This window comes from Cupressus sempervirens, chromosome 8, assembly GCF_028749045.1.
Source record: "Cupressus sempervirens isolate cs-2001-9-10 chromosome 8, ASM2874904v1, whole genome shotgun sequence".
NCBI lineage: Eukaryota > Viridiplantae > Streptophyta > Pinopsida > Cupressales > Cupressaceae > Cupressus > Cupressus sempervirens.
The window spans coordinates 53,049,917-53,071,360 of NC_143125.1; positions in this window are offsets into that span (position 1 = coordinate 53,049,917).

Here is a 21,444-nt window from a genome sequence, read left to right on the forward strand (position 1 = left end):
CATGGATGAGAAACACAAACCACAGGAGGGGATCCCATAGTAATGACACTAGCCACAACAATAGTGCAAATGGGAGTGGCCAAAATAGGGGTTCTCGCAAAAGCACTGGGTGGAAATGAAACTAGAAAAATGGTGTCAGGAGGAGGATGAACACCACCTAGAGAAGTCACAAGGGAAGCCCTACCCCCTCCAATGACATCATCCACCATAGAAGACCCTAAAGATGATAAACAAAAAACCTCAGCGGCATGCTCAGAGGCAGAAGCTAAAGCTAGGGAGAGATCCACAGGGATGCACAATTTTGAAAATTCATGGGAGTGGGAAGCCATAGCCGTCTAACTTTGCAGACTCTAAGTTATAGTAATATAGCTTAGTTATTATCAAATGTTAACTTAGTTGTTACCGAGTTATAGTAAAATGAGAAATAATTTGTAACTTAACAACATTCACATATTTGACACCAAGATTTTAAAGTGAAAATAATGTAAAGATAAAAAGAACCTTGGACCATCAACCTAAAAAATTTCACTCTTATGGAGTGAGCTCCACTAGGAGCCAACCTTGTTAAAGGTTTACGTACATATTGTTAATGTGACCTGGTTAGAGGATTTACACCAAACTATCATCGAGACCTTATTAATCCTTGATCACATCTAAAGAGTGGTCTTTTCTAAAGGACTTACAAACAACACTAATCGATGGTACCATATACGATTTCATAGAGTCTTTGGGTTTAATAAATTTATGACATTTTCTATTACAATGATTAAAAAGTAATAGTATAAATGAAATGTTTAAATATAGCACTACGTTGATTGTTCAAGTCTCTATTCTTTCTTGGTCTCTTTTTGATCTATCACTAGTTGATTGACACTTACACTTTCACCAATTCTTCTTCTATCTTTGCTCTACTTTTCTTAGTTCACCTTGCTTTGCTCTTCTTCTCAAACTCCTTGAATAATCAACAGTTACAATAAGTTTATTAGCATTCAACTAGAAACCAAAAAATTTCTTGAACATCTCCTTAAATAGTAGTCTTTAAGCTTCCAAATTCTTCCAAATTATGTCACTTAAACACAATCATCTTGTTGGGACTCAAAATTGAAGCCCTAATTTTGAGTACCATTGAGAAAATCAAGCCCCATAAATGATTTTTGATGCATATATACCCGACTATCCATTTGAGGCCCATGAGGTGTTTAATTTTTCTAACACCTTCCATTCAGCATATCCACATGTTCTATAAAGATAAATTTCCATTTTGAGCTATTTCGTGAAGTCCTTTTTGAGCAATGTCCAGTTTTGCATTTTTGCCTGAGTGTCAAACAATGACAGGAGGTTGTGTTTGCAACTAAATATCTCGCACCTAGTAATGTTTCATGAGTCACTTCTTTGGGAGTGCTTAGTGTCCATACCTAAGAGCCTATGTTTCAAATTTTGAGTCATTTTGAATCCATTTGATTAGGTTTTGAATCCCTCAAAGTTGGTCATTTATTGTTGTCATGCTGATGTGAATTGTTTAGAATTCTGGGAAGCCTTGTTTGACATGTTATAATTTTTTACCAATTGAACCAAATGAGAAAATTCCTATTGAGTTACATTTTAGAGGTTATGGAATTTTCGTGTTTCAATTTTGAGCTTATGACAAATCCATTTGATCAGTTTTCAAATGCAATTCCATTTGCAATTTATAAAGTTTCACTAGTATCATGAAATGCAAATTGATTAGTACCCCTATTCTTGATATCATAATTTGAAATTTGTGATAGGTGAGATTTAATAGGTTATACCACTATGTTTTACTCTAAAAATACTTTAAGTGTGCCAATTTTCAAGTCTTGATAAATTCATCTGCACACTTTACCAGGGCCATTCCATTTGCAAAAAATACGTTTCTACTAATGTTTCTAGTCCTGCAAATCTAGGTAGTCCACTTTGCATGCTCGCCAAATGTGTCCTATGATTCATCATGAATCCATATCATAGAATTATATTCCAATGATGTGAAAGAACAAATTCCCTAGTTTTTGTCACCTCAAACATCTATTTGCCTAGTTTTCAGAGCCAAAACCAAACACAATTTCTAGTTTTCTGACATGTTTGTTCACAGTTGAATTTAAGTAGGCAGGTTTGGAGATTGATATCTTTTGACCTTTATGTCTTCATGCAATGAGATTTTTTAGGCCAATTGAAAATGTTAGAGAGGTAGGATATTCAGAGTTTTGGAGCCCAACTAAGTGTTTATGTCAGTTTTTAAAGCTAGTTATCAGGCCTTCCTATCAGAGAATCACAGTTTAAAGAACAATGGTAAAATGAGTATTCAGTGGTGAATTTGTGTTCGCATTTGATTCCAATCAACATTAGATGATCTATAGATCAATTTGAGATATTAGTGTTTGAAAATGAAATTATTTTTTAGTCAGACCCACTTTGGGGCCCAACTGAATGGTTATTAGATTACTAAACCATGGGTGAAATAGTTGAGTGGGTGATGGTAAAAGTCCACCACACTTCTCTATCTGAATATGATTGGGTTAGAGTTTTCTCTCTAGAAAAATTTAATGGGTTAAGCTACTTAGATAATGCTCCAGAAAAGTATGGAATCTTATTTCTATGTACTACACCTATAAAGTTCCAATATGCAAGATTCTCAATGCATGACTATGTTTGCAAAAGAAATGGATCTTTGAATATTCAATTGATCAATTAGTGAGTTAACTTTGCTTTAGCATTTTTTCGAGGGGATCCTCTTGCTTCTAGTAATAGTTGGTCACATTTTCATTATAGTGCCTACCCTAGTTCACATCTTTTCTATACTTATTGTTATTAGACTATGTAGACTAGTTTTATGTTGATGGTTTAGTGGTGTTGTTTCGACACTATCAGATATTATGATAAGGATTCAGTTGATATATGATGAGATCATTTAGACTTTACATTTCATGTATGTATGATGATCATTACATCATTTTCAGTTATTAATGATGATTAGTTAGATGGTTTATTATCTCATGTGTTTTATTATAGTTACTTACCCCATACTTGCATGTGAATGATGTGCGTGTTTTCTTGTTCTATGGCATTTCTGATGTGGTTAAGGAATGGAGTCATAGTCACCTTCTTAGTTGGGATCTACACGATGCACCACTTCCTACCATTGTCTGTTTACCTTAGCATTATATATTGTATGTACATGCATGGTTTTTCTGCAGGTTGCAGGTACCGGGTATCGACTTCCTTGAATTGCCAGGATGAGCATACCATATTAAACTACCTCAAAGATAAGAGAAGGGAGATAAATTCTCAAGTCCAAATCCCAAACCTAAAAACCATTTGTCCTAGTGAGTTAGGACAAGTATCAAAGTTGAATACCTACCGAATGTGTCGGATGACATATTTCATAATTTTTAACCCTTTAGATTTATTTTGTATGATTTGTTCTATGATGGGTTTTCATATTTTATCTTGGAGGTCTATGGTGAATTTTCCATTAATTAAGTCTTAACAAATAGATTTAATTAATAAATTATTTATTTGAGAAGATTAATAAAATATCATGATCTTTGATATTTTGATTGTAATGTGAATTATTGGGAAGAAGGAATTAAATAAAAGAAAACTAGAAATTAAAATTAATAATAATTATAAAATAATAATAAAGTAATAAATAAAATAATAATAATAAAAGTTATAAAAGATTAAAATAAAAGTTATAAAATTTAAATAGGAATTATTGGAGTTATAAGCTTGCATGGGAATTAACATGTGTCAACAACACGGGGGTTAGTGCATTAATTAAGCACAAGGTGTCTACAATTCTATGACTCATCAAAAAGAATTGGAAAAGACCCATGCTTAGTTGGTGACACCTTTCAATGGTTTCAAGAAGCATTTCAAAGTTTTCTTGAGAGCTCTTTGTATTCAGGCATTCATAGAAGCTTAGGGAGAGGGTGGAGAGCAATTGGGGCATTGGAGGACTCAAGAACTCTGAAGAAGGGAGCTTGCTCTATGAGTTTTCTGAGGAAGAGCGAATTAGCATGAAAATTCGGGTAGATTCTTGTGATTTTACTTATGCTATTTCTGCATCATGCATTCTTGTCTTCATCGTGTCTGTTATATGTGTCTGAAACTTCTCTATGATTGAATCTGTAATTTGAAATTGGAATCTAGATATGCTATTTGGTTGAGATGAAAACAATAGAAAAACCCTAGATCCAATTAGGGAGAAATAATTAGATATGAATCGGATTTTTATTCGAATTTATATTAAATTAGAAAGATAATATTTGGAATTAAAATAAAAATTTTATGGTGAAAATTTGAATGATTAGATGTAATATTTCTATCAATTATATTTTTTAATGCGTATGAATAAACCCCTTTATGGTTAAATTTAGAGAACAATTATTTTAAGAGGAAATTTTTAATTCATCACAAACTGCCCTGTCACTGCCCCTTGGATAGACCCAAACTCAATCCTTCATAACTTTTTATTGTGATCAAATTTATTCAATCGCTCCAGTCAGAATTGGCGTGACTTGGCCCTCTCCAACATATTTCAATTTCAGCCCGATCCAACAATTCATTAGGGAGATATGGCCATCGTACTGAGACTATTTTATTCAAGGATAGGTATTTCTCCATTTCCCATAACCAAGAGTTCTTTATGCTAAAACGTCACAAGAAAAAAATAATATACCAAAGCATGGAATGGATTAAAGATATTATTGCAATATTCCCTTATTAGAATCTTATTAATATGCATTAGTTTTATATGGTTTATTATCTAATCTAATTAAATCAAATTTAATTAAGATTAGTTAATAGTAGAAGAAGTGTAATTAATTATTAGTCAATCTAAGTAAATGAATTTTTAAATGAGAGAAAATTAAAAGAAAAGAGATTTTAATATAGTGGAATTTTTATAATGTATATTGAATACTATTTAATATATATTAAACAATTTTAGAGTTGTTTAATGAAGATGATAATGTTAAGAATTTGGAGATTATTCATGTTAAAATCTACAATGAGTCTTATTGGTTTGTGATAGGGATCTTTTTCAAACAACGTTTATATAGACAAAATATTATTAGTACAATTAGCAAATGGAGTCTAGTAGTTTTGAGGAGAAACTTTTATCTATCAAACAAATACATGGGTTAGGAAAAACGTGAAAATTTTCCACTTAATATAATTTGGGAATACGTAAATTGAGACTTCTAAATTCAAATTTAAAAACTTAGCAAAACCAAAACATGTGTTTGCATTGTGTATTCTATATGCTTCTTGTTTTGGGTTTTGGGTTAACTAGTGTTGACCAGTCCTAGGTTGTTACTAGAGGCTTGGGGGTTATGAGATGTGTTGGCATGTTGATCTTATTTGGTCTCGATCTTTATAAGCCCAACCATGGTAATGTGATTGTATGCTCTATGAAATTTTTGTATTTATTGTTTGTATTTGTTCATCAGTCTTCATGTGTGAAGCTGAGATGTATGTGTATGAGACACTTGATCTAATCATTTTTGAGTTATCGATCAATTATCCTAGATTAGTTTCTAGTTGTCGTGATGGGATTGAGATGTGGATTTATTCTTGATGATGCCATGTTGTGACATGTTTGACTGAACCATTTCTAGAGTCTTTGATCAGTATGATTGAGATATATATTTTGGTTATTGAGAACCATTAGATACTTTGATTATCAGTGATACCTCAGTTGCCAATAGAGAGCTATTGTGTTCATGTTTTTCTATGGATGTTTGCTCATGGAGATTTGATGCTTTTATGCATATTTGATGATTTTATGGATTATCTTTTGTGATTTTGAGATTTATGAGTCCATGAGCATTAGGGTAGGATATCTGCATGTAGTGACGGGAAGTGGCTTGCAATGGGGGCCGGGGCCCTAAGAGGCTGCCAGGGTAACTCATTGTAAGTTGGATTAATAAGTGATAACATTCACATTGAATACTAACAAAATGAACCTAAAAAGATAAGTTTTTTGTTCTTGCCCATGCCTTGAGTGCTTGTATAGGCTAGGATGGGAGTAGTGAGACACATGGTTGCAACCTTTCATTCCGTAGTATGCCTCGTCAGTATGAGAGGATACTAGTGGCCAAATGAAATCAGTATGAACCTGTGGAGTTTAGCTAACTACCAGGGTAACTTGTACATGATAATTGCGATGACACTTTCCCACTATGTCATTGTGTGCCTCTGGGAAGTAGATGTCAGTTTCGTAATTGGAACCTTTGAGTTAATATACTTTTAGGATTCTTGAACTATAGAGATTTGTGCTATGTGTTATGGATAGCCTGTTTGGAACTTGAGATTATCTCCTCAGCATGGTGGGAGTGGACCACTTAGGTACCACGCGGTCGGGTGGTAGTGTATTTTCCACTCTTATCATTTGAGATTCATCGAGACATCATGGCTGATGCGTCCTTCATGATGGTGGATATGTATCCTTTCATTGATGATAAGCATATGTTAGATGATGTTATCTTATGCTTATATTTGCATGTTAGATTACTTTCTACATATGATGTTGTATATGTTAGGAGTGACATTCCTACTATGTTAATACCGATGATCCCTTCGATGATTTGGGATGTTACGCATAGAGGGATGGCTAGGGCCCACGATGCTCTAATGATGCTATTAACGGTTGGGAGGAACTGTGCACTTAGTTTATTTTGTTTGATCTTTATGATGGATGTATATGTCTTCTATGATGTTGTATCATGTGATTGTCTTTGATGTATCATGGATTAGAATAGGATGATGTACCTTATTTCACATATGTATATTCTTTTAAGCCTTCATACCCTGTGACATGTATAGTGGATGATTGAGCATTTGGAAATGTAATGTATGAACATTGGACTTATCATTATTATTTCATGTGGTTGTTTTACTAGATGGATTCATGTATGTAATTCAACGTTAAGGGATCTTAAAGTATGTAATTTGTTATGTATGTTATGTTTACTTTTCAGATGGACATTGCTATTGCTTTTGTTATTGTGAATAAGTTATGTATGGTATTTACTTTCATGTAAAAAAAAAAAAATGTTATCAAACTTAGTGAAATTCTAGGTTAATTCTTTGGATCCCTTGGCAGGGCATTACATTTGGTATCAGAGCCTGAGTTTCTACATTGGGAGCTCTGGGTATTTTTGAACAACTAGAATTATGAACTATTAAGTGTATCTCTTCAACTTGAAACTAGGTGAACTGAAATAGAACCTGAACTGTTACTTGAATATTTTTCATACTTCAACACTTAGTTTTCAAAATTGGAGGATTTACATAAACCTAAACATAGAATTGAACTTAGTCTATTGCAAACATGTGTCTTTGATTGTAATAGTACCTTGTTTTGTTTTAAGATGGTGTTTGGGACTGGGTCTTCTGTTAGAGGTTGTGGTAGAGGCCGAGGAAGAGGCCATGGTCGTGGCAGAGCTGTCAGTGCCCATGAGTTTTCCCATGAGGGATCGGCTCGTGTAGAGAGCAGGGAAGAGCACTCTAATAGGCAGTAGGAAGAGAGTCATAGAGAGGACCAAGCTGAGTCTGAAGAGGTTGGTTTGAGACAGATGATGCAGACTATTTTAGAACGTCTACCTCCTCTTCAAGAATAGCCTAAAGTGCATCAAACAGAACAAGAGCATAGACCCAGATCTAGAAGTCCTTAGAAGGATCATCAGAGGTCCATTGTGTCCACTCAGATGAAGGATTTTTCAAGATCCAAGGTCAAGCCTTTCAATGGGCAAGGTTCTGGTTATGTGGCCAAGCAGTGGCTGATTTCCCTCGACAAGATTTTTGCCATGCAGGATTTTGACAGCAATGTTAAGGTAAGATTTGTGATCACTAATTTAGAGAATTTTGGGGCCACTTGGTGGATGATTGAGGAGAAGAAGCTAGGAATCGATATAAGCAGTGTCACATGGGAACTATTCTTAGAGAGTTTTCGTGAATGATTCCTACCAGAGGAATGGAAACTACAAAGGGTAGATGAGTTTCATAATCTCAAGCAGTACACTTTGTCAGTGACCGAGTATGAGCATAAGTTTTATGAGCTTATGCCTTTTTGAGGAGCTACAGATTCATTTATTTCACCATCTATAGTTTCTAAGTGTAAGCTGGATGCGGTGAAACAAGATCATGGCTAGCAAGTGGAACTAGCCTCAGGGATTACGGCCTCCATAGAATCTGTAGTTCATAAGTGTGGGCTTAGCTTAGGGAGCTTTGATATGACAGTGGATTTTTGAGTCATACCCCTTGGTTCCTATGATGTGGTTTTAGGCATAGACTGGCTTGGATCTCATTGAGCTAGTATAGATTGTAGGAAGAAGATTATTTTGTGCCAAGATGACCAAGGGAATGATGTGAGGATAGTTGGGATATCGAGGCCTATATCTGTGTGGATGATTTTTGCTATGTAATTGAAGTGAAGTTTTCGTAAGGGATGTCAGATATTTTCTCTTATGGTAAATGATCTTGATGAAGAAGATCCTGTGAGGAAGACTTTAGATCACCCGATTTTACAGGAGTACACAGATGTCTTTCCAAGTGAGATTCCAGGCATGCCTCCAAAGAGGGACATTGATTTTAGCATTGATCTAATTCCTGGAGGGGAGCCTATCTCTAAAGCTCCTTATCGTATGACTACTCAGGAACTAGGTGAGCTACGTCTTCAACTAGAGGAACTTATGGCCAAAGGGAGCATTTGACCTAGTGTATCACCATGGGGAGCTCTAGTGCTCTTTGTGAAGAAGAAAGACGGTTCTTTGCACCTTTGTATTGACTACAGACAGTTGAACAAGGTGACTATTAAGAATAGGTATCCTTTGCCTAGGATTGATGACTTATTTGATCAGATCAAGGGACCTACAGTATTCTCCAAGATTGACCTTAAGTCAAGATACCACTAGCTTCGTATTAAGGAAGCAAATATTCACAAAACCACTTTTCAAATGTGCTATGGGCATTATGAGTTCACAGTGGTACCTTTTGGGTTGACTAATGCTCCATCAATGTTCATGAGTTTGATGAATGGTGTTTTTCAATTATATCTTGACAGGTTTGTTCTTGTATTTCTTGATGACATATTGATATTTTCTAAGACTCAGAAGGAGCATGAGGAACACCTGCAGTTGGTATTGCAGTGTTTGAGAGGCAATCAGCTTTATGCCAATGCCGCTAAGTGTGAATTCTTCAAATCGGAGATTCATTATTTAGGGCATGTTATCTCAAGTGATGGTATTTTAGTGGATCCTGCAAAGATTCAGGCGATAATAGATTGGCCTACCTTGACTAATGTGTCAGAGATTCATAGTTTCATGGGTTTAGCTGGTTATTATCGCAGATTTGTCCAGAACTTCTCTAGGATAGCACATCCTATCACTTCTCTTCAGAGGAAAGGTAAGAAGTTTGTGTGGACAGAGAAATGTGAGGAAGCATTTCAGAGGCTCAAGGAGCTTTTGACTAGTGCACCAATTTTAGCTGTACCTAATCTAGAAGGTGATTTCATGGTGTGTACAGATGCTTCTCTTGAAGGAATTGGAGTAGTGTTGATGTAGAATGGACGAGTGATTGTGTATGAATCACACAAGCTTAAGGATCATGAGTTAAATTACCCTACACATGATCTTGAGTTAGCAGCAGTAGTTCATGCTTTGACAAGGTGGAGACATTTCTTGTCGGGGCACAAATTTGAGCTACATAGTGATCATCGTAGTCTTCAATACATTTTTACTCAGCCTAATTTGAATGCTCACCAGAGACGATGGATGTAATTTTTATGCGAGTATGATTTTGAGGTTAAGTACATTCAGGGTAAGGAGAATGTGGTGGCAGATGCTTGAGTCGCAGGAGACATGTGGTAACATCAATGACTCTTAGTGTGGATTTGAGGAGTTGGATTCTTCAGGCACTTCCTATGGATTCCTGGTATTAGGAAGTGTGTAGAGAGATAGATTTAGGAAGATCTTTGGAAGGTAAGTTTGTAGGTTACGTTCAAGAATCATATGGTCTTTTGAGACATTTGGGGAGGATTTATGTGCCATTGTTGGATGAGCTTCGCACCTTGATTTTGGCAGAAGCCCATCGTACACCTTACTCAGCACATCCAGGTGTCAAGAAGATGCATGCTGATTTGAGATGTTTGTTCTTTTGGTTTGGGATGAAGTGAGATATTGCTGATTTTGTGGCTAGGTGTCTTGAGTGTCAAAGAGTCAAGGCAGAACACCAGCACCCGACAGGACTATTGTAGCCTAATCTCATTCCTTCTTGGAAATGGGATATCATCTCCATGGATTTTATAATAGGATTACCTATGATAGTTCGACGTCATGATGCTATCATGGTTACCATTGATCGGTTGACTAAGGTGGTGCATTTTTCACCGATCAGGTCTTCCTACACAACAGCTTCTGTAGTGAATGTCTTCATGCATGGCATTGTGAGATTACATGGTATTCCTAGAAAGATCATTTCTGACAGAGATCCTATATTCACATCTGCATTTTGGACATTGTTGCAACATGAGCTTGGAGTGCAGCTAAAATTTAGTTTGGCATATCATCTAGAGATTGATGGTCAAACAGAGAGGGTGAACCAAGTTTTGGAGGATATTTTATGGATGTATGTGATGGATAGGCAGACACATTGGGAGGACTATCTCTACCTAGTGGAGTTTTCTTACAACAATGGGTATCATAGTTCTATTGGCATGGCACCTTTTCAGGCATTATATGGATGTCCTTTTCATACACCATTGAGTTGGGACAGCCTTGAGGATCGTATTCTATTGGGTCTTGAGATGCTTCATGATATGGAGTAACATGTAGTGCGTATCCGTGAGCATTTGACTATGGCACAGGATAGGCAGAAGAAGTATGCCGATGCTCATAGGATTGATAAGCAGTTTGCTGTGGGTGATAAGTTTTTCATGAGAGTGCGACCGCGAAAGAGTCTGATCTAGTACGGAAAGGGTTCTAAGCTAGCACCTCACTTTGTGGGACCATTCAAGATTTTGGAGAAGATTGGCCCGGTTGCTAACTATCTTGCTCTACCGCCTAGCCTAGCTCGCATTCATGATATTTTCCATGTTTCAGTGGTTAGGTAGTATATCCCTGATATTGTGCATGTTCTTGATTGGAATGCATTGCAGGTAGAGGACGGGTAGCTGACTTTGGAGCCGGTTCATATTCTGGAGCTGCGGGGGTTGACCCTCAAGGGTCGAACCATCGAGCAGGTAAGGGTCCAATGGGACCCTACTGATGATTCTTCAGCTACTTGGGAGGATGCATCTAGATTGAGGAAGTTATATCCCTATTTGTTTGTAGGCTTCCAAGAGTAAGCCTAATTCAAGGGGGGGTGGATGTAGTGCCTACCCTCGTTCACATCTTTTCTAGACTTATTGTTATCAGACTATGTAGACTAGTTTTATGTTGATGGTTTAGTGGTGTTTTTTTGACACTATCAGATATTATGATAAGGATTCAATTGATATATGACGAGATCATTTAGACTTTACATTTCATGTATGTATGATGATCATTACATCATTTTCAGTTATTAATGATGATTAGTTAGATGGTTTATTATCTCATGTGTTTTATTATGGTTACTTACCCCATACTTGCATGTGTATGGTGTGCGTGTTTTCTTATTGTATGGCATTTCTGATGTGGTTAAAGAAGGGAGTCGTAGTCACCTGCTTAGTCGAGATCTACACAATGCACCACTTCCTGCCATTGTCTGTTTAGCTTAGCATTATATATTGTATGTACATGCATGGTTTTTCTGCAGGTTGCAGGTACCAGGTATTGACTTCCTTGAATTTCTAGGATGAGCGTACCCTATTATACTATCTCAATGATAAGAGAAGGGAGATAAACTCTCGAGTCCAAATCCCAAACCTAAAAACCATTTGTCCTAGTGAGTTAGGACAAGTATCAAAGTTGAATACCCACCGAATGTGTCGGATGACATATTTTGTGATTTTTAACCCTTTAGATTTATTTTGTATGATTTTTTCTATGATGAGTTTTCATATTTTATCTTGGAGGTCTATGGTGAATTTTCTATTAATTAAGTCTTAACAAATAGATTTAATTAATAAATTATTTATTTGAGAAGATTAATAAAATATCATGATCTTTGATATTTTGATTGTAATGTGAATTATTGGGGAAAAGGAATTAAATAAAAGAAAACTAGAAATTAAAATTAATAATAATTATAAAATAATAATAAAGTAATAAATAAAATAATAATAATAATAAAAGTTATAAAAGATTAAAAAAAAAAGTTATACAATTTAAATAGGAATTATTGGAGTTATAAGCTTGCATGAGAATTAACATGTGTCAACAACACAGGTGTTAGTGCATCAATTAAGCACAAGGTGTCTACAGTTCTATGACTCATCAAAAAGAATTGGAAAAGACCCATGCTTAGTTGGTGACACCTTTCAGCAGTTTCAAGAAGCATTCCAAAGGTTTCTTGAGAGCTCTTTGTATTCAGGCATTCATAGAAGCTTAGGGAGAGGGTGGAGAGCAATTGGAGCATTAGAGGACTCAAGAACTTTGAAGAAGGGAGCTTGCTCTGCGGGTTTTCTGAGGAAGAGCGAATTAGTATCATAATTTGGGTAGATTCTTGTGATTTTACTTATGCTATTTCCGCATCATGCATTCCTGTCTTCATCGTGTCTATTATATGTGTCTAAAACTTCTTTATGATTAAATATGTAATTTGAAATTGGAATCTAGATATCCTATTTGGTTGAGAAGAAAACAATAGAAAAGCCTTAGATCCAATTAAGGAGAAATAATTAGATATGAACTGGATTTGGGTTCGAATTTATATTAAATTAGAAAGAAAAGATTTGGAATTAAAATAGAAATTTTATGGTGAAAATTCGAATGATTAGATGTAATCTTTCTATCAATTATATTTTTAGATGCGTATGAATAAACCCTTTTATGGTTAAATTTAGAGAACAATTATTTTAAGAGAAATTTTTTAATTCATCACAAATTACCCTGTCACTGCCCCTTGGATAGACCCGAACTCAGTCGTTCATAACTTTTTATTGTGATCAAATTTATTCGATCACTCCAGTTAGAATTAGCGTGACTTGGCCCTCTCCAACATATTTCAATTTCAGCCCGATCCAACAGTTCATTAGGGAGATATGGCCATCGTACTGAGACTTTTTTATTCAAGGACATATATTTCTCCATTTCCCATAACCAAGAGTTCTTTATGCTAAAACTTCACGAGAAAAAAATAATATACCAAATTATGGAATGGATTAAAGATATTATTGCAATCTTCCCTTATTAGAATCTTATTAATATGCATTAGTTTTATATGGTTTATTATCTAATCTAATTAAATCAAATTTAATTAAGATTAGTTAATAGTAGAAGAAGTGTAATTAATTATTAGTCAATCTAAGTAAATAGATTTTTAAATGAGAGAAAATTAAAAGAAAAGAGATTTTAATATAGTGGAATTTTTATAATGTATATTGAATACTATTTAATATATATTAAACAATTTTAGAGTTGTTTAATGAAGATGATAATGTTAAGAATTTGGAGATTATTCATGTTAAAATCTACAATGAGTCTTATTGGTTTGTGATCGGGATCTTTTTCAAACAACATTTATATAGACAAAATAGTATTAGTACAATTAGCAAATGGAGTCTAGTAGTTTTGAGGAGAAACTTTTATCTATCAAACAAATACATGGGTTAAGAAAAATGTGAAATTTCTCCACTTAATATAATTTGGGAATACGTAAACTGAGACTTCTAAATTCAAATTTGAAAACTTAACAAAACCAAAGCATGTGTTTGCATCATGTATTCTATATGCTTCTTGTTTTGGGTTTTGGGTTAACTAGTGTTGACCAGTCCTAGGTTGTTACCAGAGGCTCCAGGGTTATGAGATGTGTTGACATGTTAAACTGAGATGTATGTGTATGAGACACTTGAGCTAATCATTTTTGAGTTATCGATCAGTTATCCTTGATTATTTTCTAATCGGCATGATGGGATTGAGATGTGGATTTATTCTTGATGATGTCATCTTGTGACATGTTTGACTGAACCATTTCTGGAGTCTTCGATCAGTATGATTGAGATATATATTTTGTTTATTGAGAACCATTGGATACTTTGATTATCAGTGATACTTCAGTTGCCAATAGAGAGCTGTTGTGTTCATGTTTTTCTATGGATGTTTGCTCATGGAGATTTGATTCTTTTATGCATATTTGATGATTTTATGGATTATATCTTGTGGTTTTCAGATTTACAAGTCCATGAGCATTATGGTAGGATATTTGCATGTAGTGATGGGAAGTGGCTTGCAATGGGGGTCGGGGCCCTAAGAGGCTACCAGGGTAACTTATTGTAAGTTGGATTTATAAGTGATAACATTCACACCGAATACTAACAAAATGAACCTAAAAAGATAAGTGTTTTGTTCTCGCCCATGCCTTGAGTGCTTGCATAGGCTAGGATGGGAGTAGTGGGACACATGGTTGCGACCTTGCATTTCGTAGTATGCCTCATCAGTATGAGAGGATACTAGTGGCCGCATGAAATCAGTATGGACCCATGGAGTTTAGCTAACTGCCAGGGTAACTTGTACGTGATAATTGCGATGACACTTTCTTGCTTGCATAGTAGGTTCCTACATGTCATTGTGTGCCTCTGGGAAGTAGATGTCAATTTCGTGATTGGAACCTTTGAGTTAGTATACTTTTAGGATTCCTAGACTATAGAGATTTGTGCTATGTGTTATGGATAGCCTTTTTGGGACTTGAGATTATCTCCTCAGCACGGTGGGAGTGGACCACTTAGGTACCACGCGGTCGGGTGGTAGTGTATTTTCCACTCTTATCATTTGAAATTCATCGAGACATCATGGCTGATGCATCCTTCATGATGGTGTATATGTATCCTTTCATTGATGATAAGAATATGTTAGATGATGTTATCTTATGCTTATATTTGCATGTTAGATTACTTTCTACATATGATGTTGTATATGTTAGGAGTGACATTCCTACTATGTTAATACTGATGATCCCTTCGATGATTTGGGATGTTACACACAGAGGGATGGCTAGGGCCCACGAGGCTCTAATGATGCTATTAAGGGTTGGGAGGAACCGTGCACTTAGTTTATTTTTTTTGATCTTTACGATGGATGTATATGTTTTCTATGATGATGTATCATGTGATTGTCTTTGATGTATCATGGATTAGAATAGGATGATGTACCCTATTTCACATATGTATATTCTTTTAAGCTTTCATACCCTGTGACATGTATAGTGGATGATTGAGCATTTGGAAATGTAATGTATGAACATTGGACTTATCATTATTATTTCATGTGGTTGTTGTACTAGATGGATTCATGTATGTAATTCAACGTTAAGGGATCTTAAAGAATGTAATCTGTTATGTATGTTATGTTTACTTTTCAGATGGACATTGCTATTGCTTCTATTATTGTGAATAAGTTATGTATGGTATTTACTTTCATGTAAAAAAAAAAATGTTACCAAACTTAGTGAAATTCTAGGTTAATTCTTTGGATCCCTTGGTGGGGCATTACATTCATGGCCACAGACATTGAATAGGATCCTATTGGAAAATGGTTTTAACATATGATCATTCAATGGAAAATTGCTTTACCATGTTTCTAAGGATCAATTTTATCAGTTGTTATGGTGCCCAAGGCCACCCTCTCTATTGAGTCTAGAAAAGGAAGAAGAGATTGCCAAAAAATTGAAGAAGTATAGTAAAAACTATGAGGTTGAGGATCAGGATCTCTCATTATTGTTGAGTGAACAAGATAGAGAGAAATGAGAGCAAATGTTGGAAGGGTGGGACAAAGAAGGGGAGCCATTTGGAGAAAGGAGGAGCACATAGCATACAAGAAGCTCTATTTTATCCTGAGACACATAAAAAAGATACATGATTGGCATATCAAATCCTAGGTAGATACATCTTTCCATTCCAATACTTGGACCATGAAGGAGAAATAAATATTACTTCATACTCTACTAATTTTTGGCAATAATAAGAGGAAGAAATTATTAATTCAAATCAACTATTGTTGAGTGATTATGACTCCAACCAAATATACATAGTAAATATCCACACACAATATCTATTCTTTACAAAAACACATGGACCTTCGATGCTATGTATAGTTCAATCTCATATCAGAGGTTATGTACACACCAAATATGTCATCTAGATACTATACACTACTTATTTGATTGGCCATGTCAAACTAAGTAGAAGTCATGTTCTTTGAATGGTGGTCTTAGTGTAGAGGGACAAATGAGGCTGAGTGAAGGTTTGGATGAGAATTTTATCAATAATAAAATAGATTTACTATTTCATCATATATATTCACCAATAGATTACTCAATTTGTGAAGTAACATTTAATTGTTTGAAATATTTTTGTGAATGCCTAACAGTGGTGATGCTATACATGCCCTTTTTCTTCAAATGATTTCTTGCATTAACTATAAAGTTTAGATTTCAAATCTATGGATGCCATCATGCCACAGGAAAGGAGATAATTGGTTGTGGTTCTATTAAGGAAAATATTTTTTTTGTTGATTAAGTGTATTATATGTTGTGATTGATTGGTAAGGTAGATGGTGTTGGATCTGATTGAAGAACTATCAACCTTGTCATCTAGGAACTGTTGAGATGACATTCATTTTGGTTTGATGTGGCAAGTTCATCTAGAAACACTTATGAAGAAGCCCATGTTGAGAGGAAGACCATCACAGCATTTGAGGAAGCCCATGTCCACACTAAGAAAGACATCCTATGCATCTGTAACAGAGGAAGACCATCACAGCATTTGAGGAAGCCCATGTCCACACAAAGAAAGATATCCTATGCATCTGTAATAGAGGAGGCCATTGTAGCATTGAGCACGAGTTGCATGGCAAGGAGAACATAGAGAAATTTCCCACTTTTTTTCCCACATACATTCAAATTGAAGATTTTATAATGTTTAAAATCACACAAACTTTATGGTAACGTGTCTTGAAGCACATAGTACTTATGGACACCATTGCAAGCTTGGAGGAGCCCATTCGGCTGATGTTAGTACTATTTTGGCAGAGACATGTGGTAGGCCACTGCGTGTTTGGGAGGTTGTTTTAAAGGGGCCTTGATATTATGCTCGAGTCATAAGAATAAAAAGCAAAGTCTTGAGCATATGAGTGGGAGATTGAAGATGATGGGCTTACACTCATGCAATGGGCATGAGAGCATAAAGCAAATAGAAAAGGGGTCCTGATGCTATAGGAGGTTAGTATTAATATATTCATTGTGTTGGGTGTATGAACATAAAAAACATTATGAAGGTTTACGATGGTATGCGAAAGCTAATGGTGAGATTATTTAAATGATTAAAGGATTAATATATGGAGCAAGAATGATTTAATATTAATTAATTGATTAAAAATATTTCAAAAAGGGTGATGGCAAATGAGGAGTTGATAAGTGGTGTGGGCAGAGATAAAATGAATATAAAAATCAAAATTCATAAAGATGTTCAAATGTATGATTTTCAGAGTTGAAAGATTTGATAGATTTAAATGTTTTGTATAGTTTTACTATATGAACATTTTAAATTTTTTTCAATTTTAATGCTCTAATTCAGTTCAGGAGCCAGATTTTCAAATTGGTCCTAGGAGGGCGATTTTTATCAAAAATATATAGTGCAACATACCATTGGAATTGGGAGGAAATGAATTTTCTAGATATGGGGTCAGTTTTTGAGTAGGTCTTCACCAATTTTCCCTACAAGCAAATTTATTTTCTAGGGCGTTCTTAGTGGAACGAGTAGAATTCATCATGGAGCACTAAAATCAGTTGGGGAGCAAACATTGAAGTTTGTTGAAGCCTAAAATGAATTCTAAAAAGGTTTTCATGCCTTTAGAGTAAAATTTAAATAGATTTTTTCTTTTTCCTTGGGTTCAAATCTGACATTAAAATTAGTTATTTGTTAAATCAAATATCTGAGATATTTTGTGCTATTGAGAGCCAAGATGATGATGATTTGATTTTGCAGTTGAGGGGAGAAATTAGAGATATGTTTTTAACTTGTTAAGAAGGTTTTCCAAGTGGATAGATGTCAGATGTAGATAAGATCCATGAATTCACTTCCTCATATATCATTTTCTTTCTTTCTCATTGGGTTGGTTCCAGTGTTTGGAGAAAAACTACTCATTGCTGTGATACCATGTTTTGGTTCCATCTTTGATGTATTCCTAATACTATGACACCACATTTTCTTCACCAATTTCTCTTGTATGAACAATAGTAATAAAGCTAATACAACAAGTTCAAATCTATTAAGTGTTTCTATGTTTTAATTTTAGGCATATGAATGTATTATTTCAAGGAAATTAATACAAAGAATAGTAGGTGTTGAGTTTCATTTTAAATCTTGTCTCCTTTATCAGTAACTTTCAATATTTTATGATCTTTGAACAAAGAGCCTAGGTCATAGTTGTAGTCCCTTAAGATTGTATGTTGTTTCATTGCTGCTTATAACTCAAGGAGTTATGTAAATACTTCAGGGAAATTAATAAGGTTGCAAGTTTATTGAGGACGATATCAGGTAAGAATGAGATCTAGATTGAACATAGATGTCTATTGACAAGGTGAATGGATAGATCAGATATCTAAAGATATGAATATGTACTAGGTATTTATATGTATGTATTTGATTTATATAATTACCCAATAGATTAGGCAGTGATTAGTTATAGGGTCAATTAGTTCTTACTATTGCATATTTGGGGTTTTGTTGAATTCAACATTATTAATCAAATGCTTTTTCAACCTTTCATGTTGAAGAGCTGAAAAGTCTAACCCTCACTTAGCTTATGGTTTCATAGGTTATGAACTATCGCTATTTCATTCCTATGTCATTGCATAAGTATTAGAAGATAAAAGGGTTGCATCTACAATTAATAGGTTCAGATTTATGTTTAATTGCATTGGTACTATATATCAAAACCTCAAGGTTAACCTGCCTAGGTCTTGTAGAGCCTAAAGTGAAGGAGTTATGCCTTATAGTTGGCCCAAGACTGTAGTCAAGTGTATCCATCGTAGGAATTTGGTAGCCTTAGATGCATTGGTCTAGTTTCTTGGTTACTTTCAAAACTGTTAAATCAAGAACCAACAAAATCGTGACTCTACTAGGGACTATATTGAATCTAAGTGATAGACAAACCTTGAGAATTTAAAAAGGATTGAATACAACAGGAAGAATTGGCTTTAGCAGTGAGGAATTATGGTGTTCTTTTCATATCCTTGCTAAAATTTCATGTTCCCTAGTAAGCTTTGTTCTCTTATAGTAGTAGTTCTTAAATCGGATGCAAATTGTGTTGAGAAATGAGTATGCCTTCAATCAGTTCAATTTGGTGTGAGTTGCTATTGTAATTTCAGAGTCGAGAAAGTTATGTTTCAGCTTTGTGTAGAGGTTTCAAATTTAAGGTAAATATGAAGAGGTGTCTTCTATCTACTATTGTTTCAAATCATTTTATGGTATCTTCAAGACTAATGCAATTCATATCTCACTTAATGTGAGTGGTGACTCAAAGTTAATCTCTATACAAGTGCAGTTCTATACATGAATTGAGATTAGTTGCTATAGGAGAAGAGTAGATTCAAAGAGATTGAAACATTCAAAAGCCTGGTAAGATTTGTGATGTGCTGGTCCAAAAAGTTCAGTAAAGAAATAATGAGATTTTGGATCTGCTATTATAAGTAGTGGATAGAGAACTTTCAGCCATCCAGATCTTGAGCTATTTTTATTTTTATGTATTATCTTTTCATGAAAATTGGTTGTTAAGAGGTATTTTTCTCCATCAACTGAGTTTCAACACTAAGAGGACGAGAATAGTTTGACAAGTTTCATACACTTCATTGGATTGAGTTTCAACTTGTTGTATAAAGTTTGTGAAGTGTATTTGAAAAGGTTTTATTTGGTAGAAGGTTGTATAGATCTAATGCAAGTTGTGAATTTGAGATTTATTAGTGGTAAATTGTTTCAAATATTTTCTCACTAAGTGTGAGTGGCGATTCTAGTCTAAATCTCTATACCAGTGCATGGTTTATTCTAATATCAAAGGCTTTTAGTATTTATGGGCAGATCTAGTTTGTTTGAAAAGAGGAAGTATAAGTTCTTGATTAATAGTTTATGTGGTTATTTGTATCAGCTGAATTATTTGATCTCAAAGGGTAAATCACTATTTTGATTTCATTTTCCTCTTCAAGGAGGTGGCAGCTCTACAAATGTTCTATCTATGGTGTGAAGGATTTCATATTTGTACCTATGCCAATCAGCAGATCAGGGTTTAATGCAGCAACACATAAAGGTATTTTCTAGCTTTCATGTATTTATTTTCCATGAAAGTTGAGTAAACAAAATGGTTGCCTCCATCTAGTGTTTTCAACACTAAGAAAATATAGGTATATGTTTAATAATTTTATAAGATGGATTTAGAACCTAGGTCTGAAAATGATGTGCCAACTCTTGAAAGGGTTTGTGCAAATATTGTTAGGTTGAAAAGAAAGCTTCATGATAAGATTGTCATAATTGTAAGAGATACAATTGATGATATTAAGGGTCTTAGTGGATTTCAAATTTACATGAAGTTTAAATTAGTAGTTATGAATCTTAATGAGTTTTTTAGACTTGAGGAATCTTCATGGCCAGCGGTACTCTTAGAAGTTTTTATGCCACATTTGGCTGATTGGCTAGCCAAGTCAAGATTAGATAAGATTTGTGAAATCCAAGATTTTATCATGGAGATTGAAAGTGCTTTGAATGCTAATGAATCTAATGATAATGATAATGAATTAAATGAACCCATTGAAGATGATGTTAAAGATGAAGAGACTCAGTTTTATGAATCAGAGGATAGTAATCAACAATTTGATGACATGCATAATGCAAATTCATATTGTTATGATGATGAGTATAAAGAAGAGGAAAAGTGTAATAGAAGTAATGGTCTTTCTTCTAGTGATGAATGTGAATGTGTCATGATATTGGTTGTTGAGGTATTGTCTAAAGAAGAAGATATATGGAATGATTAGAGTTTTTATTTTTCATAAAATATTACTAATGAGTTTGCTATTGTAAATGTGTCAAGTTATCCAAATAATAATCACAACCAATGAAAAGAAACTAGTAATGAAGTCTTGTTTTTGAAATAAAAAGTGACCAAAAACAATGGGGTTGACCCTTACAACCAAAATACTGGTAACCAACACATTACCAATAAAGACCAACAATGAACACTATTGAAGTAAAAATATACTAAAGTTCAACTTAACCACAAAAATACTATGCAAGTA